This window comes from Triturus cristatus, chromosome 8 (genome assembly GCF_964204655.1).
Source record: "Triturus cristatus chromosome 8, aTriCri1.1, whole genome shotgun sequence".
NCBI classification, from domain to species: Eukaryota; Metazoa; Chordata; class Amphibia; order Caudata; family Salamandridae; genus Triturus; species Triturus cristatus.
The window spans coordinates 1,141,017,881-1,141,044,425 of record NC_140591.1 but is presented as its reverse complement, the minus strand read 5'-3'; positions in this window follow the sequence as shown (position 1 = coordinate 1,141,044,425).

Genomic DNA, 26,545 nt, shown 5'->3' with positions numbered 1-26,545 from the left:
CTTGCCTCTCTCTCCATCCCTCTTCCCTCTTTCTGCACCTCTGTTGGTTCTTTCTGCACTGCTCTTGCTACTATCTGCACCCCACTTGCCTCTTTCTGCACGTCTCTTGCTTCTTTCTACACCTCTGTTGCTTCTTTCAGCAATTCTCTTGACTCTTTCTGAACTTCTCTTCCTTCTTTCTGCATCCCTCCTGCCTCTTTCTGTACTTCTCTTGCCTCTTTGTGCACCCCTCCTACCCCTGTCTGCACCCCTTTTGCCTCTTTTTACACCTCCGTTGGTTCTTTCTACACTGCTCTTGCTTCTTTCTGTACTTCTCTTGCCTCCTTCTGCACCTCTTAGTTAGAGGTAGTTTTAATCTGCTGTAGGAGAGTAGGATCTGCTTCACATGGGTACCCCCACTTTTTGCTGGTGTTTCACTGTTTTTCGACCTTAGTCTGGCTGTGTCACTGCTAATCAGGACCCCAGCCTAGCTGCTTCCTCTCTAAAATAGTTTCCATGTACATTAGGTACATTTCCAATTGGATTCTAGAGTGCCTTATAAGCCCCTAGTATATGGTATACTATGTACCTAGGGCATAGGTACCTCAGAGGCCTACCAGGAGCTGAAGCATGTATTATGCCACCCCTGGGAAGCACTCCAAAATGACACCATTGGTCTGCTACTGCAGCCTGGGTAAGGTGGTGCTTGCACCCCTTACAGTGGTATATGCCACCTATATCACTACCATTGCACACACATATAAAACCTATAAGTCACTCCTTGGCAGGCCTTAACAATCCTGAAGGCAGAGTGCTTGGTTTTTCTGTGAGAGGGTGCCCCCACATGAGCAGAGCCCCTCTGCAGTGTTCGGAGTACCTCCACTGATACTGTTTGTGGTGCAGCCTGACTATATACACTTAAGTGCAGTATAACCTCACGGTAAATGCTGACTTTGGACCTTCTGTGTACGGAAACATGTCGTGTTTGGTGTCAAGCGCTTTGGAATACGACCCCCCCCTGCCAGTTCTGGCAGTGGGGGTAGCATTCCACCCTTCTAGAAGGAGACACATGTTCACACTGGTCTAACCCGGTAGGACTTTCTACAGCCTAGGCATCACAAAATGGATGCCTCTGCCACAGACACGGGTCTGGACTCCTGCTCGTGATAGAATCTCCGGCAGGGGATGCCTGGACAATAGGTTTTCTGTCCCAGGGAGGTGTAACCACCTCCCCAGACAGGCAGATGTGTATTGGGCTGACGGGAGTACTCTCTGGTGCTTTGAAGTTCTGCACTGGGGGCCCACTTGGTGTCACTGTGCATAGTCCAGTTCAAACAGGTTGCAGGGGCTACTTGCCCCTGCTCTGGCGTGAAACTGGACAAAGGAAATGGGTATAACCACCCCTCTTTCCAAACCCTCCCATAGGTGGATCCCTAGAGTATGTCCAACCCTCAAACTTAGTATAAGTATGGGAACCCAGTCCTTGAGACTTTGGATTACCCTGGACAAAACTCTGCAACATATGTCCTGGACCTTTGACTTAAGAAATCTCCCTTTGGGGTCAAGGAGTGACGCCCCTGCTTGGTAGGCACCAAAGAAGCAACTTACCTGTCTGCATCACTGAAGCTCCCACCGGATTCCGAAGTCTTTGCATCACCAGAGGTAGATTTCCAGACTTCCCCGAGGCTACCCTGAGTCCACAGCAAAGCTGAGGCCCGTGACTTTCGTGGGTGATGTGGAACCATGACCCCTGGACAACATGATCTTTTGCTCCTCCATCATCTTCCTGGTCTCCCTTGAAGTTGTGCTTTAGTTTCTCAGTAGCCTCAGCCATGCGTATCTCCTGCACCAAAGATTTCTGGCCTCCACTCCATGAGTGACCCGTGGGCCAGTTTCCAGTGCAACCCCTTGAGGCTCCTTTATGATCGCTAGCCCGTTGGCTAGTAGGTCCCCACGAAGGCAACTTCTCTTCTGATTGGGCTTTCCTGATTGCATCAGACGTGCCCTGACTTACCCTTGCTGGGTGAGTCCCCCAGACCATGCTGGTCTGCACCGCCGTCTTTCCTCTGATTCCAAGTGACTTGCCATTGCCAAGGCTTGTTGGGTCCAATCCGGTCGACAACACCGCAGAACTCGACGCACTTCATGGGATAGCTCGAATCCAGATCCTGGTTGTCATTGGCACCTCCTGGACCTCGTAGCTGAAGAGTCAAGACACCTGTCAACTCACCTGAGGCACCCGACATCTGTGGGCACTGGTCTATCGTGCCCTTGGTCACTGGTAAGTGACCCAGAATCTGTCCACTCTGCTTTAAGGTTCCTTCCATCCTAATTCCAGGCTTTGATTGCTTCGGACACTTCTAATCTTCACGGCAGCAGCACTTCTTCGCCAGCTTCCATTGAAATCGACGACACGACCCGACACCAAAAGACACCTATGCACCCGGCTTCCCTGGGTGAGGTAACACGAGTACTCCGGTGCTCCCGTGGGTGCTAGCCCTAGAACTTCCTGAGTCCAAAAGGGTTTGGTCCTGACTCATTTCTAAGTGTCCCTAAACTTAAAATTTCCAACCGCGACATTGCCCATAGAAGCTAACAGGAACCCATGGCTGTTTTCACACACTGCACACGGCCCCCGTGGGTCCCCTGTGTCACAACCTTGGGTGGTTCCTTGGGGTCCCAGTGATTCTACAGGGTCTAGGCCTTGTGTCTAGTTCAGTCGAGGTTCTTATACCACTTTTTTGGTATATGGTTCGGTACGCCCCTGGGGCCCAAAAGTGTATTTGTGTTAATACTGTTGATAACTAACTTGTACCTTAAGTACTTCGAACTCCAGCCTCATAAAGAGACTAGAGGGGTGTGTTTTATCTTAAATACATATATTTTAAATATATACCTGGTGTGGTTGTCCTTTCATTTGGTCATTCAAGAGATTCTAGACTGGTAAAACAAGCTGCTTTACATTCCTTCAAGACTATGCCTGAAGGCTGCTCTCCATAGCTACCACCAGGATAGCTTTCAATAAAGGTTGTCTTTAACCAATCACCATAAGGGGTTATTTGGACTGATACAAGGTGCCTACTAGATTTAGTGGACAGCATATATCATGCCAACTTCTCACATTAGTGTGCAGTGTGTGGGGTTCCAGCTTGCTATTGTTTTACCAGATAATCTCAATTGAATTGATCAACTGAAAACAACTAAAGGTACCTTAGGTACATATAATATCAAGTTTAGTATACAGTAAGTTGTACTGAACTTAGAGTTGTGTGTTAAGGGATAGCACACCCTTTCTATAACTCAAGAGAGTTTAGGAGGCCACACCAGTGTAGGTAGTGCAATACACCACACCACATTAGTAATGTCTAATCAGCCAGGAACCAGTGGGTCCCTGCCAAAAGCCAGTGAGCTTCTACCTTATAAATATGAGGATCTCTCCTTTGCACAGCTTAGGGCCTTATGTTCCATTAGGAAGCTTAAGACAGGCAAAAACGCAACCACCCAGCATCTGTTAAAGATACTCAGGCTGGATGATCTCTCAGGGCCTAGTGGGCCTGAAGGGGTAGGTAGAGTGGGTGGGGCAGCAGCTGAGGGTGGGCCTAAGGGTAGAAACTCTCCTGACCCCACCTCTACTGCTGACCAGACTGATAACAATTATCAGGATCTGGTGAACCCAGCTCCCCTGGATGAGGATGAGGAGGATGACAACAAGGCTCCCCACTTTGTTCCTCCAGGAAGAGTTGAAAGTAGGGTTAGAAGGGACAGATCTCTCTCAAGGGGATCTATCCAGCCTACCTCATCTGTAGGAACCTCTATTTCTTCTCACAGAGGGAGGGAAACCTCCCAGGAGAGGAGAGAGAGACTGCTAAAGTATGAGCAAGATAAGTTCAACTTCAAAAAGCAGCAGATGGCCCTAGATAGGGAAGCCCTAGAGCTCTACAGAGATAGCAAAAAGGAGGGACTAGAGTCCCTTGGTGGCAGCAATTTCCCTAGAGATAGGGAGAGGTCTTATGACCATAGAAACCTAAGTAAGATTGCCCCTCCCTACGAGAGTGGGGATGACATCCACAAATGGGTAACTGCCTTGGAGAGGGCCTGTAAAGTACAGAAGGTCCCTCAAGGTCAGTGGGCAGCAATCTTATGGCTCTCTTTCGCAGACAAAGGTAGAGATAAGCTCCTCACTGTAAGAAAAGGATGCTGATGATTACCAGGTCTTGAAAAGTGCACTAATAGATGGGTTTGGCCTAACCACTGAACAATACAGGTTAAAGTTCAGAGATACCCATAAAGCACACAATCAAGACTTGGTGGATTTTGTTGTCTGTGCTGCTAAGGCTCTAGAAGGTTGGTTACTGGGAAGTAAAGTGTGCGACTTCATAGGATTGTACAGTCTGATAATGAGGGAGCAGGTTCTTAATAACTGTCAAAATCAGCTGTTGCACCAGTACCTGGTATACTCTGATCTGACCTCTCCCCAAGAAGGCAGACACACGGGTCAGAACCAGGGTGAGGCAGAAGGTACAGATCCAAGGTGGTGACCCAAAGAAGCAGGATTCTAAGAACTCTGACAAGGGTGGGGACAAGGGTAAAGACCAGAAGTCTTCTCAAGGGCCCCACAAATCTTCTTCAAATGGGGAGTCACAGTCTAACAAGGGAAAAGGTGACAATAAACCTTGGTGCAAAATCTGTAAACAGAAACCTCACTGGACAAGTGACTGCATCAAGTCCAAAGAATCTACTCCAGCCACCATTGTCCCTAAGGCAACTGTTCCCCCTACTACAGCTACAATAGTGTTGTAAATTAAGGCAGAATGTGATTAAGCATTTACTGAAAACATTAGTGTTTCCCTTTTATCGTGTTTTCCTCATTATGTTGGCCGAAGTCCGGACTCCATTTTGTATTGACATGCTGCCACGTGTTCACCACGAGGAGAGTCCGACCTCTGTGTTAGTTGCTCTTGTAATCTGCCTAGCAACAGTTATAAATAGCTCTCTCTTGTCCGTCTGGCGCATGCCCAGACTTGACTACATCTGTTATAATTAGCTTTGCTTGACCATGTGTTTTCGCGGGCCCAAGGAGTGTGTTAGCTCCGCCCATGTATTGATTTGGTATCGAGAATGACCCTAAATGGTAATGTTCTTCAACTCTGTGGTATCCACCCACTCATGAGCCCCTCTGTTGTGTATAAAAGGGGACAATGTACGCAAGTTCTGTGTGCTACTCCTTGCAATACTGAAGAGTGTTGTGTGGATTGTAGGACCACCCTTAAGGGTTAATAAACGTTGTTTTTGTACTTTGCAGTTTCCGTGCCAACTTCCTTATAGATTTCATTACAGAAGAGCGAACCCTTGTCTCTTGCGGGCCTAGCTGGGGCTTGTATTCATCAATTGGCGCCCGTCACGTGGGGCTCATCGGCGACTCGGATGCCCGAAGGACTGGTCGCGACGAAGGTGAGGAGTTTGGCCGGGGACGTGATCACTGCCAGCGGCGTCTTAGCCTTGGCATCCCGAGGTTTTTCTTCCTTCCCTTCCGAGCTGACCATCTGGGTGGCGCCGGTCATCGACTGAGACCTCTTCTGTCGGTCCTGCCGTGAGAGCCGTTTGGGCGATTGTGGAGCTTGGCAGTTGGAACCTGGACTCTTGATTGGTAAGAACCGTTGTACGGTACTTGCTCCGAGTTTTGAAGCCTGGTCTGGCTATTTGAGTTTGATTGATGGTGACTAGTCATATTTTGAATTTGTCTTTGTGAAAATATATGCGTTGCAACACATATAGGCAGGTAATGTGGAGAAATTTCTCCGGAGCTGTGTAAACTTTGAACGGCGCAACGATTAAGTGCCATTTTTCTTGATAATACTGCATATTTTGCATTATTCCTAGCATGCCTGCTTTTAGCGCACTTCGTAAGTGGTGCTGCTGTCTTGGGAACCGGTTGAACCTCGAGGAATCTGCTCCAGCTCCCCCAGAGGGGACTCCTAATAGGGATATGTACGTGAAGCATGGTCTTTCTTCCATAATGTACAGCACGTTATGGAGGAAATATACTAGGAAGGATCCTGAGTTGCGATGGCCTTTGTATGGATCGTTTGATATACGTAAGATTGAGTATGTGGAACAGTGTATGTGTAAGCGACGTGCTCGTCAGGATATGTTTGAGTGTGTGCGATTATGGGTGAAGGAAGTGCGTGAGCGAGAGAAACGTGAGAAAGCGCTGTTTGATAAGGAGCAACGAAAGAATGATCATATGCGAGCGCAGGAAGCGAAGCGTCGGGAGGACAAAGAGCAAACGGACAGACAAGAGAAAGAGCGTAGGCTACAAGTTTCGGGTCAATATGTTGTTCGTCAGCCGCTTTATCCTGTCCTTAATAATCTTGATGACGATTTTTATTTACTAGATCGCTCTCCGCCCCCTTATGTTGGCGCATCTGCTCCACGGCCGCAAGATTCTGGCCCGGCTCCGGGTAAGGTCGACACACGGTCCATGTTATCGGCCGAGTATATGGCTGAGCTTCGGAAACTTTCCCTTCGTGCACTTAAGGGCAAGATGTCTATGGATGAGTTGTTCCATGCTTGGGGGTCGTGGCAAGATAGAGAGAGGGTGTATTTTCTGTCTCATTTTTCAGAAGAAGTAATTGCTGCTTTCCGAAAATATTCTAGTGTCCTTGAGCCTGCCGACGTGTCTTCGGATGCCGGAGCATTACGTAATGGTGTTTTTTCTCCCCCTAAGGCTTCTGAGGCGGCTCGGCGGCTGTTCGCTTTGCGGGACGAAGTGCTGGCCCTTAGAGAGAAAGCACGTCAACAAACGGAGGAGGAGAAGCAGTCGGATTCGTCTGCAGCAGGGGGCCACCCATCCGCCTCCCAGTCAGATAAGGATGACATAGTGCATGCTAAACCAATGCGAGAGGCGGCGCCTTTGTATGTTCCTCCTAAGGGAGCAGGGACTAGCTCGGATGTTAACTCCGCCGATGCAAGGGGATATTTTGTATATAATTGGGTTTATACTCCATGGCATAGGGCCGATGTTATGGCATTAAAAAATGCGCTGCCCGACCCCCGCAAGAATCCAGCGGCCTTCTATGAAGAAGTCGAGGGGGCCTTGAATTCTTGCATTATGACCTTAGCGGATATAGACCTATTCTTTGGCCTTATCCTACCGCCGGATACGTGGCGCTCTGTCCGGAAGGTAGATGATGCGGTTGCCTTCAAGGCCCGGTGGTCTGACCTTGAGGATGAGGATAGGGAACGGAAGCCCGCACAGAAACCCCCCCAGAATATTTTAGATCTCCCTGCGGCTATTGTGGCTAAGTTGAAGACGATTATCCCCCCTAAAAAGATTGACTGGAACATGTTAGCTGCATGTAAACAGAAAGTTGACGAGTCAGTCGCGGACTTCTTTACGCGCTTTGAGGAGACGTTTCATGATTTTAGTGGCCAGTCGCTTACTGACGACACGGGCCGCCACCTTTTCGCGGACAAATATGTGGCTAATCTGCTGCCGGCAGTTGCGGCCCGGTTGAAAGCGAGTGAGAGTTCTTGGTCCTCCGCGACACCGACGGCCCTTCTGACCATTGCTCAGTATTATGAGCGTCAGGAGCACGAGGCGAAGGGCCAGGAGGAGAAGAAATCGAAAGATCTTAAAACCAAAGTGATGTTAGCACAAGTATATGGCCCGCCCCGCCGGGGTAATAATAGTAGGGGAAGGGGCGGATCTTATGGTCCCCCTTTGGGCCGATCGGATTTGAATAGGAACCAGTGTGCGTATTGCAAGCAGTTGGGCCATTGGGCCAGGGATTGCCCAGCGTTGCGTGCTTCGCGTCAGGGGCACACTCCGGGTGGCCCGAGAGGTAGAGGGGGCTTCTCGAACTTTAGAGGGAATTCCAACGATAATGTCCGTTTCGATACCGCTGGACAGCACCGAGATAGCACAAATGTTTTTGATCGCCAGCACCAGTATCATGTATCGGACATCGATCGCTCAGGATATCATGATTCTCAGCATGCATAGGAATGCGTAGGATGGGGGTCCGAATCAGTTGAGGTGCCGGTCGATCAGACGGGTCCTTATGTATCGGCTGAGGTTTTAGGTTCTACTGATCAGTTCCTAGTGGATACAGGAGCGACACGTAGTGCATTGTCTAGGTACTTGGTTCCGGGGGCTCCCCCATCCGGCTCAATAGTTACATCGGTAGGGTTTGACGGTACACTCTCCCGAAGCCCTCTTTCACAGCCCCTTGCATTTAAAGTTGATTGTTTTTCTGCGCCTTGTCCGTTTCTGCTTGCTCCGTACACACCGGATAACATTATGGGCCTTGATATGTTAAAGTACTTTAGGGCTACAATTCGTTGTTCCCCTGAGGGTGTGAGGGTGATTTTAAATGACAACTACCCCCGATCTGGGCGGATGTGTACGATCTCAGAGGATGCGTTGTTGGCTACCCTCCCCCAAGCTTTATGGGCGACTTCGGACACAGATGTCGGACAAATGGTGATTCCTCTGGTCCACATTAGTGTCCAGGAGGGGGCGGTACTACCACGCCTCCCACAGTATCGTATTTCCCAGGAGGGCGAGGAGGCTCTCATACAGATTGTGCAAGACCTGATCGCAGTGGGAGTAGTGGAAGAAGTTCCCTATAATATCTGTAACAGTCCGATTCTCCCAATTTTGAAAAAGGACACGGATGCAAAAGTCTATCGGTTTATAATTGATTTGAGGGAGGTAAACAAGATCGTGATACCTCAGTACCCGGTGGTTTCCGATATCACGACGTTGCTTACCTTGGTCCCGCCTACGGCGACCATGTTCTCAGTGATTGATTTGAAAAATGCCTTCTTTTCTATCCCCATTCACCCTGATAGCCGATTTCTTTTTGGGTTTACATTAAACAATAGATCTTATCGTTTTTGTAGAATTCCCCAAGGCTATACAGAAAGCCCTAGTATTTATAGTCAGGCTTTGAAGCGACAGTTGGATTCCTTTGTTTTACTTGAGGGGGTCGCCCTCATTCAATATGTCGATGACATCCTGTTGGCGGCTGACACCCTGGAGTTGTGCGAGAAAAGTACGATAGCCTTACTTTCCTTTTTAGCATCCCACAATCACAAGGTCTCTAGGAAGAAATTGCAATTCTGTAGACCAAAGGTGACTTATTTGGGTCACCTTTTGTCTAAGGAGGGGCGTGCACTCACGCCAGATCGTATCCAAGTAATTTTGGACACACCGAGACCATCCACGCAGAAGGATGTGCGTGCATTTTTGGGTCTTGTTTCTTTTTGTAGACAGTGGATATTGGGGTTTTCACACATAGCTAAGCCATTACTAGCGCTCTTGACAAAAGACACGCCCATCCCGATCCCCTGGTCAGATGAGTGTGACGCTGCTTTTCAGCAATTGAGACAGGCCCTTTGTTCAGCACCAGTGTTAGGGACCCCTGATTATACAAAACTCTTTTCGTTGTATGTGCATGAGAAAGATGGATGTGCATTATCAGTCTTAGTGCAGATGCACGGCGATAAGCAGCGCCCTTGTGCATACTTTTCGGCTGTACTTGATCCTGTCGCCCGAGCATTGCCGGGGTGTTTTCGCTCGGTTGCGGCGACAGCTGTGTCAATACGGCAGAGTGAAGGAATTGTATTGTCCCATAAACTGTTGGTGTTAGTTCCCCACGCTGTTGATGCCCTGCTTAATCAAACAAAGACGCAGCATTTGACCAGTGCCCGTTTAACGGGATATGAGTTGACGCTTTTAGCTCCTCACATTACGTTAAAAAGGTGCGTGACATTAAACCCGGCCACATTGTTGCCATACCCCGAGACACAGCCTGAGGCACAGAAAGCGCATGATTGTATTCTTGTGACTGAGGAACAAACAAAGGGTCGTATTGATCTCCAGGATACGCCCTTTTCAGATGTAGATGGAGAGTTGTGGGTGGATGGATCATGCCTGAAGCTACCAGATGGTACGACTTCAGCAGCATATGCAATTACCACGTTACAGACGATAGTGGAGACAGCACGCATACCACAGAAATCAGCCCAAGCAGCGGAACTGATAGCGTTAACACGAGCGTGTGAGCTTAGTACAGGATTGTGTGTGAATGTTTACACAGACAGCCGCTATGCCTTCGGAGTAGCGCACGATTTCGGCCTACTCTGGAAGGAGAGAGGGTTTCTAACGTCACATGGGGTGCAGATAATGCATGGGGAGTTAGTCCACAATCTTTTAACTGCATTGACATACCCAAAGAAAATTGCCATTGTTAAGTGTAGTGCCCATAGGAAAGTAGTTGATAAGGTTGGAGAAGGGAATGCGTTAGCGGATCGAGTAGCACGGGAGACTGCGATGCAGCCCGGTACTACTGCCATGTATGTAGTGAAGTCACAGGTGGAGAGATGGCATGATGCGAAGGAGGAAGTGCGAGAAATACAAAAGACCGCTTCTGACAAAGAGCGGGAACAATGGGCTAGCGAAGGAGAACTGGATGACGAGGGTTGCTGGAGAAATAAGCAGATGGATAGATGGAAATTACCCACGGCTTTTGTACAACCTATGGTCCAGATGGCACATGGGCTAGCACATGTTGGAGCTTCCGCAATTGTGAAATTGCTTACCCAAGTCTGGGAGCATCCAGAGATTGCTAGCACGGCAAAGAGGGTGGTGCAGACCTGTATGATCTGTCTGAAGTATAACCCAGGGAAAGGCACGCGAACCCCAGCAGGAGGATTTGCGACACCCACTGCACCCTTTGAGTTTCTGCAGATGGATTACATCCAGCTTGAGCGCTGTAACAATTTGAAGTATGTTCTAGTAGTGGTTTGCGCCTTCAGTAAATGGGTCGAGGCGTACCCTGCGAAAGACAATACTGCAATGACTACAGCGAAGCTATTGCTGAAAGAGTTTTTCCCCCGATACGGCGTCTGTAGACTTCTGTGGAGTGATAATGGCCCTCACTTTGTAGCAGATGTTATAAAGTATGTCTTGAAGGGCCTAGGCATCACCCAGAAGTTCCACGCCGTGTTCCACCCTCAGTCTGCAGGACTAGTCGAGAAATATAATGGTACACTGAAGCTTAAGATCGCCAAAATTCAAGCTTCAACGTCTTTGACTTGGCCAGACGCTTTGCCACTGGCGTTATTGTCAATTAGGTCGGTGCCACACTCTCGAACCGGCCTTACACCCTATGAGATTGTATTTGGACGCCCAATGAACATTTGGGGTCCACCAAGGCCTAAGGCTGTGTATGATGTACCTTGTGTGATGATGAGTGATTATCTGGCACAGTTAACGGATAACTTGGTTTCTATTCATCAACAGGTCCGAGAGGCGCTCCCTGATCGGTCTACCGGTGAAGGACATGGTCTCCGGCCTGGGGATCATGTCATGGTGAAGACCTTTGACAGAACGAACAGTTTGGAGCCGAGATGGGTCGGACCTGAGCAAGTCCTTCTTGCAACGAGGACGGCAGTGCGAGTCTCGAACAGGAAGAATTGGATTCATTCCCTGCACTGTCGAAAGGTACCGCCCGGATTGGTGGAGTCTGCCGTGCTGACCGATCAACGAGACATCCTAGCAGCAGAGACAGGCCGTGCTGCAGAGCCAAACGACACTGAGGAGCTCTTTCCGGACCATACGACTTCTGGAGGAAGGCGATATCATCTGCGACCAAGGAAGTGAGGTTTCCAGTACCGGGACATACTGTCAGAACGGCCCTTGGGTTAGTGAAACGGAGAGCCAATGAGGCAAGGGGGGGGGGATCAGCCCTGCATTAGTGTAGCGACACCCGTCTTGGCCCGCTGGTGAAGAAATCAACCGCTGCCCAAGGGGAAGAGTTCTGACAGACTTTTAGCTTCAGGAAGATATCAGGGTATTGTTTCCTTTGACATGGAGAAGAAGAAAATTCTTTGTGCGTTGGGGTTCATGCTAACAGTAGCTATCATTGGTATAACCACATGGTTTGTGGAGGAGGCAACTCCAGCCCGAGAGACACTTGTGTTGACGACTCCAGTGCCTGCGGAGCACTACTTTTATACATTGCCATATCAAGAGTTGAAGCATCGACAATCCTATTTGAATAACACTTTCATTCAGATGCTGCATCACACCCACGTTGCTACAAATGCTACGAACTGTTGGATATGTGGGATGATGCCAGCCCATCAGAAGAAAGGAGGCACGCCATTCATACCACTTCCTTTCTCTCACAATGGCTCTTGTAGAGCATGGTACACTTTGTTGTTTGCCACTCGAAAACCGACAGTGGGACGATTGCTTTTCAGACTTAATAAAGAATGCCATCAGGACAAGAATGGATATCCACAAGCGAATGGGACAATTTGGGAATGGGAAGAGTACCGACCAGACAATGAATCCATCCCCTATATCTTCACGAACACCAGAGACACTGTGGGGAAGGATAAATTTGTAATCCAAGTAGCACAAGCCCAAGCGGACCTGTGCGTCCAGAGTGTGGGTTTTATCCCTGTCGGTGTCAGTGATTGTATAACTGTGTTAAACATTGATGGGTTAAATAACAGCACCTTCCTAGCATCCCATAATACCTATTTTGTATGTGGAAATAAAGGTTATTACCGTTTGCCGGCTGGGTGGTCTGGGGTATGCTATGTATCATTCCTATTACCTCCTGTATTCTTAGCACCTGCGTCATATCATAAGGATTTGAAATTGCTGAATAATGTGACTGTAAATAGATATAAACGTACTCTATCTATTGATGAGGTGGATCAAACAGATACCAGCTTGCAACAGTATATTGATTTTAATTTAGGACTGTTTTTCTTTGTTGGAGCCGCTCTGAATAGTAGGAAGATCCGAAGATTAACAAGAGTGGTAGAAGCTGTGACTAATCAGACTGCTGCTGCTCTTGGGAATCTTACGGAAGAATTACAGATTACCAGGATTGTTGCATTACAGGATCGTATGGTATTGGATGTGATGCTAGCTGATCGAGGAGGAGCCTGTAAAATTATTGGAAGTAGCTGCTGTGTGTTCATCCCTGATCATACGCCATCCGTTTATAACGCCATTAATAAGCTGCATAAAATAGCAGCTGAAATCCACACGGAAAACGGCACTTGGTCCTTTTCTGGATGGTTTTGGGCGTTGGTTACTGCCTGGGGTTGGAAGGTTCTAACTGGTCTCTGTATTATTGTAGCAATTCTGTTCCTTTTCTGTATGTGTATTCAATGTGGACCATTGTGCTGTTCCGTATGCATTTCATTCTGCATTCCAGACAAGAAAGCTATTGCCGATGTTGCCCGCCAGAAGGGTCTAGCTAAAGAGGTTAAAGGAATGATGATAATTGACATATACGATGATTATTCTTGGAAGCCAGATGTCTTCAGTAAATGCTGAAAGGGTCGTCTGTTGTAAATTAAGGCAGAATGTGATTAAGCATTTACTGAAAACATTAGTGTTTCCCTTTTATCGTGTTTTCCTCATTATGTTGGCCGAAGTCCGGACTCCATTTTGTATTGACATGCTGCCACGTGTTCACCACGAGGAGAGTCCGACCTCTGTGTTAGTTGCTCTTGTAATCTGCCTAGCAACAGTTATAAATAGCTCTCTCTTGTCCGTCTGGCGCATGCCCAGACTTGACTACATCTGTTATAATTAGCTTTGCTTGACCATGTGTTTTCGCGGGCCCAAGGAGTGTGTTAGCTCCGCCCATGTATTGATTTGGTATCGAGAATGACCCTAAATGGTAATGTTCTTCAACTCTGTGGTATCCACCCACTCATGAGCCCCTCTGTTGTGTATAAAAGGGGACAATGTACGCAAGTTCTGTGTGCTACTCCTTGCAATACTGAAGAGTGTTGTGTGGATTGTAGGACCACCCTTAAGGGTTAATAAACGTTGTTTTTGTACTTTGCAGTTTCCGTGCCAACTTCCTTATAGATTTCATTACAGAAGAGCGAACCCTTGTCTCTTGCGTGCCTAGCTGGGGCTTGTATTCATCAATAGGTGGTGGCAATGTCCAGAATAAGGGTGTAGTATGTTGACCCTGGGTTCTGAGATGGACTCTGGCCTACTCAGAGTTCCAACTCAGACTGTGCTTGTCTGTGATGGGGGCATGGATATGCCCCCCTTTGTGAGTCCCAGTAATCTGGGCAAATACAGACAGCAGCCTTTAATAAATGGAGTAGAGGCTTGGGCATTCAGGGACACGGGAGAAAGTGTCACAAAGGTGACACAAGATCTTGGGGATCCTGGGCAGAATATACTAGGTGAAATGTACCAAGTGACCAATGCTAGCAGTGTCAGAATAGACCATTCTCTGGCCGTTGTTAACTTCTCCTGGGAGGGGTAACTGGCCTTAAGAAGGTTGTGGTAAGTGCAGCCCTACCAGTACAGTGCTTGCTTGGCAATGATCTAGAGACTTCAGCTTGGGCAGAAGTGGAGCTCAGGACACATGCAGAAATGTTAGGGATCCCTGCTCATGTCTTTGCTGTGACTAGGTCACAGGCCAAAATGTCTAAAGCTGGACAGGCCCTGGTTTCTGGAAAAATGAACTAGGTGCCTCACAAGAGGAGGAGCAGCAGGGTTGAGGCAGAGCCTTCCCACCTGACTCAGAATGCTGATCAGTCTCCTTAGGGAGGTGATCTTGAACCTGAAGAAGGAAATGTCCCAGAGGAGGTTGAACCTGACCAGGTTGAGTTCTTGGGGACAGGGGGCACTTCCAGGTCTAATCTGAGCCAGGAGCAGGAAACCTGCCCCTCTCTTGAACCCCTCAGAAAGCAAGCTGCTGATGAGGCTGCTGGGAATGCTAGCATTCCACCCTTCTAGAGGGAGAGACATGTTCACACTGGTCTAACCCGGTAGGACTTTCTACAGCCCTGACATCACAAAATGGATGCCTCTGCCACAGACACGGGTCTGGCCTCCTGCTGCTGACCAAAACTCCGGCAGTGGAGGCCTGGATAATAGATTTCCTGTCCCAGGGTGGTGTAACCACCTCCCAAGACAGGGAGATGTGTATTGGGGCTGGGCGGGAGCACTCTCTGGTGCTTTGAAGTCCTGCACTGGGGGCACACTTGGTGTCCCTGTGCATAGTCCAGTTTAAACCGGTTGCAGGGGTAGCTGCCCCTGCTCTGGTGCGTTAGTGGACAAAGGAAATGGGTGTAACTACCCCTCTTTCCAAACCCTCCCATAGGTGGGTCCCTAGAGTATGTCCATCCCCCAAACTTAGTATAAGTATGGAACCCAGTCCTTGAGACTTTGGATTACCCTGGACAAAACTCTGCAACATATATCCTGGACCTTTGACTTTCTCTTTTGACTAGAAGACTGAAGAAATCCCCCTTGGAGTCAAAGAGAGACTCCCCTGCTTGGCAGGCACCAAAGAAGCAACTGACCTGTCTGCATCGCTGAAGTTCCCGCCGGACGCCGAAGTCTTTGCATCACCAGAGGTGGATTTCCAGACTTTCCCGAGGCTACCCTGAGTCCACAGCAAAGCTGAGGCCCGTGGCTATCGTGGGTGATGTTGAAGCATGACCCCTGGACACCTTGATCTATTGCAGATCCAACATCTTCCTGGTCTTCCTCAAAGTTGTGCTTTGGGCTCCTAGTATCTCCAGCCTTGAGCATCTCCTGCTCCAAAGATTTCTGGCCTCCACTCCATGAGAGACCCATGGGCTATTTTCGAGTGCGACCGCTCGAGGCTCCTTTGCGATTGCTGGCATGTTGGCTAGTAGTTCCCCACAAAGCCAACTCCTTTTTTGATTGGGCTTTCCTGGTTTCTCCAGATGTGCCCTGACTTACCTTCACTGGGTGAGTCCCCCAGACCTTGCTGGTCTGCACCACCGTCCTTTCTCTGATTCCAAATGACTTGTCGTTGCCAAGGCTTGTTGGGTCCAATCTGGTTGCCGATACTGCAGCATTCAACAAACTTCGTAGTGCAGCTCGAATCCAGCTCCTGGTCATCATTGGTGCCTCCTGGAGCTGGTGTCTGAAGAGTCAAGACACCCATCAATTCACCTGAAGCACCCAACATCTGTGAGCATTGGTCTATTATGCCCTTGGTCACTGGTAAGTGACCCAGACTGTGTCCCCTCTGCTTTCAGGTTCCTTACATCTTAGTTCCAGGCTTGGATCACTTCAGACACTTCTCCTCTTCACGGCAGCAGCACTTCTTCGCCAGCTTCCATTGAAATCGACGACGCGACCCGACACCAATAGACACCTATGCACCCGGCTTCCCTGGGTCAGGTAACACGAGTACTCCAGTTCTCCCGTGGGTGCTAGACCTAGAACTTCCCAAGTCCAAAAGAGTTTGGTTCTGACTCATTTCTAAGTGTCCCTAAACTTTAAATTTCCAACCGTGACATTGCCCATAGAAGCTAACGGGAACCCGCGGCTGTGTTCACACACTGCACACGGCCCCCGTGGGTCCCCGGTGTCACTACCTTGGGTGGTTCCTTGGTTCCTAGCGATTCTACAGGCTCTAGGCCTTGTGTCTAGTTCAATCGTGGTTCTTATACCACTATTTTGGTATATGGTTTGGTACGCCCCTAGGGCCCATACATGTATTTATGCTAATACTGTTGATAACTCACTTGTAACTTAAGCACTTCAAACTCCAGCCTCATTAAGAGACTAGAGGGGTGTGTTTTTATCTTAAATACATATATTTTAAATATATACCTGGTGTGGTTGTCCTTTCATTTGGTCATTCAAGAGATTATAGACTGGTAAAACAAGCTGCTTTACATTCCTTCAAGACTTAGCATGATAGCTTTTAATAAAGGTTGTCTTTAACCAATCACCATAAGGGGTTGTTTGGATTGATGCAAGGTGCCCACTAGAACTAGAGGACAGCATATATCAGGCCATCTTCTCACATCCCCCTGTCCTATATTGTATTAGGGCCATACATGGGACATCATGCCAATCACAGGAGTACCCCAACCCAAAGTGTACCCTCTTGTATGTTGGTGTTTTCACTGTATTCTACATGTCTTTCAGCATAACACTGGCTCCAGGCCTGTTTAGTCAGAGTCAGTTACCACCAGTACCAGTCAGCAAAAAGTTGGGGACACAGGATGTCTTTGCAACAGGGCCTCTTTCTGCTCCTCTCGTTGTTCTTTATGTACATCTCTTGCTTCTTTCTGTACCTTTCTGCGACTTTCTGGTCTGCTGTTGCCTCTTTCTGCATTTCTCTTTCTTCATTCTGCACCTTTCTTCCTCTTTCTGCACATGTCCTACCTTTGTAGGCATAGTTAGAAATTAGCATTTAAAAAACAATTCAAATTCACTGAAATAAACACAGGTTTCAGGGACGTTATAGTTAGAATTTAGCATTTAAAAAAACTTATAAATTCCCTGAAAAAAACACAGATTTCAGGGATGTTATAGTTAGTTGGAAATTTCATTCGTACAACAGCAGAGAAATTCAACTGTTATAGTTAGTTTAGCTAACTATAACTCACGCCCCCGCAATTGACTGCTGATGATGTCGCACATTACATCATCCATGACATGGTCAGTGACGTCACTGATGACATTTCAAATGCTAATTTCTAACTATAAAGTCCCTGAAACCTATGTTTTTTCAGTGAATATATATCTATAAATATATTACCTACTGGCGGTTGCCAGTAGGTAGGTATAGTTAGGATCTTGTTTCTATTCAAAAAGCGTTTTTTGTTTTCCCAATAACTTTGTCGCCGGTTGATGAATCTTTGCAAAATTTTCAAAACTAGTGGGGCGCTCTGGTCAGCTGCTGTCTTGGAAATTTCGGGGTAATTTGTCAAGTGGGGGCCAAGAAAAAAGGGGGTTCCAAGATGTGTTTTCCTCATGTAAACTTCCATAGGAAACTTTAGACAGAGCTACAGCCCGAACTGCTGAACGGAATTACAACAAATTTGGCATAAAGGTAGCCCTTGGTTCAGAAAGAGACTTTTTTTAAAATGGTGTAAATCTTTTCTGTAGTTCTTGAGAAATTAGATTTTTTTTTATATATCTATGATCACGGTGGGTTCGCTAACCCTCATGGGCACAAACGTCACTCGGATTGGCTGACAACAGTCCAAACCAGGAACTGTTGGCAGCCACCTTGTGAGTCAGTAGAACCGAGTCACAAGAAAACAGTAAAACAAAGATAAAAAACAAGAAAAGGGGGCAGGGTAGAAACACCCTGAACCCCTAGGCCTGCTAAGGGGGTCCCACAAGGATCCCCAGGGCCCAAAAAAGTATCTTTAAAAAAAATATTTTGGCGGAATTTGCGTCAGGGTCGGGAATCCTGCTGACAATTTTAAAAATGTAAATGTGGCCCCCGGATGGGCCAGGTCTTTGGGCATTGTTAAAAAATAATAGCGGGGGCAAGAGGGGGCCCCCGCAGCCCCAGGAACCACCACCTCCATGGGTTTTTAAAGAAAAATAATGCGTGGGGGGTCCCAAATAATGTGTTGGGGTCCCACCCCCATGCTGCCCTGGGGGTGCCAGCTCTCTGGGGCTTCATTAAATAAGGGTGGGGGGCCTTGCTGGCTCCCCCAAGCTCTGGGGACCATCACCTTCCTGGGGCTGGGATAATTAATGAGTGTAGGGGCTCAAGCCCCCATACTTCCCAGGGGATCACCACCACCCTGGGGCACTTTGTATTTGAATATGAGGGTCCGTTATGGACCCCCGTGCCCCGGGGACCATCACCTCCCCAGGGCTGTGCACTCATAGGGTTAGAGGCCATGCAGCCCCCCTCCTGGAGCCCTTGAAATACTGGGGACCACCACTCCCCAGAGTCGGCTCCTGTAGTGTCCCAGGGTGCCCACCCCAGGACACTGCTGTTTGCTATAGCAGGGCAGGAGCCGTACGGCTCCCCCTGCCATAGCAAACGCTGCTTTGCTTCATTGAATTCATTGAAGTGAGAGCAAGGAAACCTGCTCTAGTTTTAAGAAAGCAAAGCAAGTGGAGCTACATGTCAACAGCTCACCTTGTGGAAAAGCAATGCCAATTCTCGCAGGAGGTGGGGAGCCGGCAGGGACTGTGGGGGCATTGGGGCTCCCCCCACGGTCCTCAATGGAAAGAACTGGCCCTGAGGGATGGGGTCCCTGGGGCCAGAAGTGGCCCGGAGGGGGTCACGCGTTGCAGAGAGGTGATCCGAGGCCTAGCCCCTTTCAACACCACTCTGCAAAAGAGGCTTCTGGTGCACTGCTGGTGGGGTGATGAGGTCCTCTTGTGTCCAGAAGACCTCAGGATACAAGTGGACTTCATCCTCCTAGCAGTAGTGCACCAGAAGCTGCGTTTGCAGCGTGGTGTAAAAAGAGGTATGGCCTTGGAAAACCTCTCTGCCACGCAGCTCTGTGATACTTAATGGAGGTACCTGGTGGGCTAGTTGGCCCCCAGGGACCCTCAGGATTCAAGGGGACTTAATCCCTCAATTTACAACATGCCAGGGGGTGTGTTTGCACAGTGGGGCAGGGATGGGGGCAGGGCCTAATATAACAAATTAGCAAACTTGCTGTGTGGGACTTACAGGTGGTAATAAAAGAGGCAGTTGCCCCCCAAGTTTGATGTTGGGGGCTAACTACCCCTCTTGTCACCTCCAGTAAATCCCACACAGTGGGGTTGCTAAATGGTGTTTGGGGGCCATGCTCACCTTTCTCCTCCGCTCTGAAAACGAGTCTGCTATGTTATAGATATAAATTAGCATTTAAAAAACATTGAAATTCACTGAAAAAACCATAGGTTTTAGGCTCGTTATAGTTAGAAATTTGCATTTAAAAAAACACAGAAATTCACACAAAAAAACCATAGGTTTCAGGAACGTTATAGTTAGTTGGACATTTCACTCGTACAAAACTATAGAAATTCCATGTTATAGTTAGTTGAGCTAACTATAACTCGTGCCCCTGCAGTGCACTACTGATGACGTCACATATTACATCATTCATGACATGGTCAGTGACATCACTGATGACATCTCAAATGACAACACTGATGACATCACTGATGACATCATCCATGTAAAAATCTGATGCACCTTCTCACACTCTAATACAACCTTTTATACAGCAACTGTAAAATATAGACTTCCATTTTCAAACCTATTGACACACCAATACCAGTTACTTCATATGCACTAACTGATTCCTAGGTCTACACACACATCTACTCATTCACCCATACAATCACTCATACATGCAGTCACTCATCAATACAACACTATCATATGCACTCATACACCTATACAAACACTCATACACCACCACTCATCCAGAGTTCCTCACACACCTAGTCAGTCATGCAAAGAATCAATCACACTTCCATTTATTGACCTCTACAGTTATGCACACATGTCACCTCAGGCCACGCCCCCTCCCTTCACCACTGTGCAAACGCGCCCTGTGGCGTGTTTTAAGTTGGGGGATTAAGTTCCCTTGAATCCTGAGGGTCCCTGGGGTCCAATCAGCCCACCAGGTACCTCCTGTAAGCTCCACAGAGCTGCGTTGCAGAGAGGTGTAAAAAGGGGCATGGCCTCTCAACACCTATCTGCAATGCAGCTCCCTGGCGCATACTGGAGGTACCTGGTGGGCTAGTTGGCCCCCAGGGCCCTTCAGTATTCAAGGGGAATTAATTCCCCAACTTACAACGTGCCAGGGGTCGCGTTTGCTGAGTGCTGCAGGGAGGGGGCAGGGCCTAGCCGATATATGGCTATTTATTTTATTTCATTTTTTAAGAAGGGGGACTGTGTGGCCTCCATCCTCTTTCCTTTTTTGGGCCCTGGGGACCCCATCCCCCAGGATCTTGCACCTTTTTAAAAAGATATATATATATAACATTTTTTATTATTTTTAAATCTAAGAAGGGGCTGCGTTGCCCCCATCCTGAGGCCTCTATTATTAGCCCTGGGGACCCCATCCTCCGGGGCTGTGCCTCTTTTATTTATTTATTTGTTTATGTTTAATGGAGGGGGCTGCGTGGCCCCCCTCCTCAGGCCAAATATGGCCCCGGGGACCCCATCCCCGGAGCCTGGCCTCTCATTTTATTTAATTATTCACAGTGGAGGGGGGCTGCTTGGCCCCCTCCTGGGCCACTTCTGGCCCCAGGGACCCCATCCCCGCGGGGACGGCCCTCCCTTTTGGGAACCATGGGGGGAGTTCTAATGCCCCACGGTCCCTGCCAGCTCCACGCGTCCTGCGGGAGCCAGCATTGCTTTTCCTTACAGGGAGCTGCTGACATGCAGCTCCCTGTGTTAAAAAACAATATGGTTTGGATTTTGAAAGCGAGAGCGAGGCTCCCGCCCTGCCATAGCAAACAGCAGTGTCCTGGGGGTGGGCACCCCAGGACACTGCACGAGCCGGCCCTGGCTGGTGGCGGTCCCCAGGGCCATCACAGGCACAGCCCCATGGAGGTGGTGGTCCCCGGGGCTTAGGGGTCCATCACGGACCCCCAAATTTGAATATTAGTGCCCCGGGGAGGTGGAGGTCCCCATGGCATATGGGGGGGCTTGAGCCACCCCACACAGGTATATTTTTTTTTTAAAAAGCCCCTGGGGTGGCGGTCCCCGGGACAGTGGGGGGCCATGCGCCCCCCGCAAAATAAACAATAAAAGCACCAGGTGTGGCGGTCCCCAGGGCTTGGGGGGCCTTGGAGGCCCCCCACCCATTGAAAAAGAAGCCCCGGGGATGGCAGTCCCTGGGGCTGCAGCGGGGGCCATGAGCCCCCTGCAAATATTTAATAAAAACCCCGGGGGTGGCAGGCCCCGGGGTTGCGGGGGCCTACCTGGTCCCCCGCAATTTCAATTTTGCATGCCGCCACGCTTTGTTTTTTTAAAATTTTTGACTGAAATTCACGCTGGGTGCGCGAATCTCAACAATTTTTATTTTTTTAAAAAAAATGCTTTTTTGTGCCCTGGGGGTCCTTGTGGGACCCCCTGAGCAGGCCTCGGGGGTCAGGGTGCTTCTTCCCTGCCCCCTTTGGTTATTTTTCACCTATTGTTTTTCTGTTTTCTTGAGGCACAATATGGCTGCCAACACTTCCTGGTTTGAAGTGTTTACAGCCAATTAGAATAAAGCTCGTGGCCGGGAGGGTTGGCGGATCCTCCTTGCCTCTATATATCGAAACTTTTATTTTTTTATTTTCTCAGTAACTACTAAACGGATTTACACCATTTAAAGAAAAGGGTAATCTCTGAACCAAGCACTACCTTTTTGCCAAATTTGGTGTAATTCCGTTCAGCAAGTCAGGCTGTAGTTGTGTCTAAAGTTTCCTATGGGAAATAACATGGAGAAAACACGTTTTGGGACCCCCCTTTTTTCTCGGCCCCCACTTACCGATCACCCTGAAACTTTCAGGATAGGAGCTGACCGGAGTGCCCCACGAGTTTTGACAATTTCGCCAAGATTTGTCAACTGGCACTTAGGAAAGTGTTCAGTGATTTATTTCATTAAAAACATAACACAAACACAACTCGCCGCCTTTTGATCCCTCCTGGAACTTGCTCACCAGCCGCATTTGTATACTTTTACTATATAAATTAGGACAGACGTAGGAGTGTGATCTGTGTGATGGAGTCTAAACATCGTGTCTGTCAGTGCACACAGCTCAGAGCATTCAGCTAAATGTTCGACCCATGTTGGTTGTGTGCAGTGGACATGCAACAGATTTGATGTGCCATTGAGTATAACACATCAGAATAGCAAGGTAGGTATAGAGACCACCCGCCACCAAAACAGAGGGGGATCAGTAGGCAGGGTGATGGCATGGTTGTTCCCAGCTAGTTCAGCAGTGTTGATTCGTGTCAAAATGCTGGAGACTGCTTACCTTGGGCACCCAAAAAAGGCGATAAATTCTGAACATATTAGAAAGCTAGCAATACCTTTGGCAGCCCGCATCTTTTATCTTGATCACCTGGTAGTCCAGTCAAATGATAATTCTTGTACCCTCCCAGGGTCAGCTCCGCTGTTACTGGTAATAATCGTTGGGTTGGAGTTTTAAAACCTTTGAACATCAGCTTGGAGACCGGAGGCTTCAGCAGCAAATGTCACAGCTGGGCCTGCATGTCTGCAGTGGTGGCTCCTCCGCTAAGGCTGCTTGGCAGGCACCAAAGAAGCAACTGACCTGTCTGCATCGCTGAAGTTCCCGCCGGACGCCGAAGTCTTTGCATCACCAGAGGTGGATTTCCAGACTTTCCCGAGGCTACCCTGAGTCCACAGCAAAGCTGAGGCCCGTGGCTATCGTGGGTGATGTTGAAGCATTACCCCTGGACACCTTGATCTATTGCAGCTCCAACATCTTCCTGGTCTTCCTCAAAGTTGTGCTTTGGGCTCCTAGTATCTCCAGCCTTGAGCATCTCCTGCACCAAAGATTTCTGGAATCCACTCCATGAGAGACCCGTGGGCTAGTTTCGAGTGCGACCGCTCGAGGCTCCTTTGCGATTGCTGGCATGTTGGCTAGTAGGTCCCCACAAAGGCAACTCCTTTTCTGATTGGGCTTTCCTGGTTTCTCCAGATGTGCACTGACTTACCTTCACTGGGTGAGTCCCCCAGACCTTGCTGGTCTGCACCACCGTCGTTTCTCTGATTCCAAATGACTTGTCGTTGCCAAGGCTTGTTGGGTCCAATCTGGTTGCCGATACCACAGTATTCGACATACTTTGTGGAGCAGCTCGAATCCAGCTCCTGGTCATCATTGGTGCCTCCTGGAGCTGGTGGCTGAAGAGTCAAGACACCCATCAACTCACCTGAAGCACCCAACATCTGTGAGAATTGGTCTATCATGCCTTTGGTCACTGGTAAGTGACCCAGACTGTGTCCCCTCTGCTTTCAGGTCCCTTACATCTTAGTTCCAGGCTTGGATCACTTCAGACACTTCTCCTCTTCACGGCAGCAGCACTTCTTCGCCAGCTTCCATTGAAATCAATGACGCGACCCGACACCAATAGACACCTATGCACCCGGCTTCCCTGGGTGAGGTAACACGAGTACTCCAGTTCTCCCGTGGGTGCTAGACCTAGAACTTCCCAAGTCCAAAAGAGTTTGGTTCTGACTCATTTCTAAGTGTCCCTAAACTTTAAATTTCCAACCGTGACATTGCCCATAGAAGCTAACGGGAACCCGCGGCTGTGTTCACACTAAGCCTGGGCAAAGCACTACACTACGCTCGCGTAGTTTGCGAAGTTCGCGCTACTTTGCACTACGCGAACTGCACGTAGCACAGTGCGAACACACGTAGCGTAGTGTTGCGTAGTGCTGCGGTAATTTTTTGCTTGCTCGCAGTCCTCAACGTCAAGTTGGTGACCGCGAGCAAGCAAAATGACATCCCGGCGAGACTTTTTCCTTGTTCGCGATCAGCAACATTAAGTTGGCGATCGCGAGCATGGAAAATAAACCTCCCGGCGAGATTCCCAACGCGAGGAGGTCAGGTTTCTCATTGCGAGTGGTCGCGTATGCTCGCGACCGCTCGCGATGAGAAACTACCAGTTCGCGTTGAGAAAGCTGCCGCTCGAGTAAAAATCTACTGGAGCAGCAGAAAACTACAGCTCGCACTGTGCAAGATGCCATTTTCAATCATTGCACAGTGCCGGTTGCTTGTCCGCACTGTGCAATCATTGAAAACGACATCTGGCACAGTGCGAACAAGGTACTACGCAGTTCGCGAACTGCACTTTGCGTAGCTTCGTGAAGTGCTACTTCGCGAACTACACCCAGGGTTAGTTCACACACTGCACACGGCCCCCGTGGGTCCCCGGTGTCACTACCGTGGGAGGTTCCTTGGTTCCTAGCGATTCTACAGGCTCTAGGCCTTGTGTCTAGTTCAGTCGTGGTTCTTATACCAATTTTTGGTATATGGTTTGGTACGCCCCTAGGGCCCATACATGTATTTATGCTAATACTGTTGATAACTCACTTGTAACTTAAGCACTTCAAACTCCAGCCTCATTAAGAGACTAGAGGGGTGTGTTTTATCTTAAATACATATATTTTAAATATATGCCTGGTGTGGTTGTCCTTTCATTTTGTCATTCAAGAGATTATAGACTGGTAAAACAAGCTGCTTTACAATCCTTCAAGACTTAGCATGAAGGCTGCTCTCCATAGCTACCACTAGGATAGCTTTTAATAAAGGTTGTCTTTAACCAATCACCATAAGGGGTTGTTTGGATTGATGCAAGGTGCCCACTAGAACTAGTGAACAGCATATATCAGGCCATCTTCTCACATCCCCCTGTCCTATATTATATTAGGGCCATACATGGGAGGTCATGCCAATCACAGGAGTACCCCAACCCAAAGTGTACCTTCTTGTATGTTGGTGTTTTCACTGTATTCTACATGTCTTTCAGCATAACATTGGCTCCAGGCCTGTTTAGTCAGAGTCAGTTACCACCAGTACCAGTCAGCAAAAAGTTGGGGACACAGGATGTCTTTGCAACAGGGCCTCTTTCTGCTCCTCTCGTTGTTCTTTATGTACATCTCTTGCATCTTTCTGTACCTTTCTTCGACTTTCTGGTCTGCTGTTGCCTCTTTCTGCATTTCTCTTTCTTCATTCTGCACCTTTCTTCCTCTTTCTGCACATGTCCTACCTTTGTAGGCATAGTTAGAAATTAGCATTTAAAAAACAATTCAAATTCACTGAAATAAACACAGGTTTCAGGGACGTTATAGTTAGAATTTAGCATTTAAAAAACCTTATAAATTCCCTGAAAAAACCACAGATTTCAGGGATGTTATAGTTAGTTGGAAATTTCATTCGTACAACAGCAGAGAAATTCAGCTGTTATAGTTAGTTTAGCTAACTATAACTCACGCCCCCGCAATTGACTGCTGATGATGTCGCACATTACATCATTCATGACATGGTCAGTGACGTCACTGATGACATTTCAAATGCTAATTTCTAACTATAACGTCCCTGAAACCTATGTTTTTTTCAGTGAATATATATCTATAAATATATTACCTACTGGCGGTTGCCAGTAGGTAGGTATAGTTAGGATCTCGTTTCTATTCAAAAAGCGTTTTTTGTTTTCCCAATAACTTTGGCGCCGGTTGATGAATCTTTGCAAAATTTTCCAAACTAGTGGGGCGCTCTGGTCAGCTGCTGTCTTGGAAGTTTCGGGGTGATTTGTCAAGTGGGGGCCAAGAAAAAAGGGGGGTCCCAAGATGTGTTTTCCTCATGTAAATTTCCATAGGAAACTTTAGACAGAGCTACAGCCCGAACTGCTGAACGGAATTACAACAAATTTGGCATAAAGGTAGCCCTTGGTTCAGAAAGAGACTTTTTTTAAAATGGTGTAAATCTTTTCTGTAGTTCTTGAGAAATTAGAATTTTTTTTTTATATATCTATTACCACGGTGGGTTCGCTAACCCTCATGGGCACAAACGTCACTCGGATTGGCCGACAACAGTCCAAACCAGGAACTGTTGGCAGCCATCTTGTGAGTCAGTAGAACCGAGTCACAAGAAAAGAGTAAAACAAAGATAAACAAGCATTGGCATAGCCACTAGGTCTCGCTTTTTGGACCTTATAAGTGTTTAGTTATGCAACTGTTGCATGGCTAAACCCTTATAAGGTCCCAAAGGCGAGACCTATTGGCTATGCCAATGCTTGTT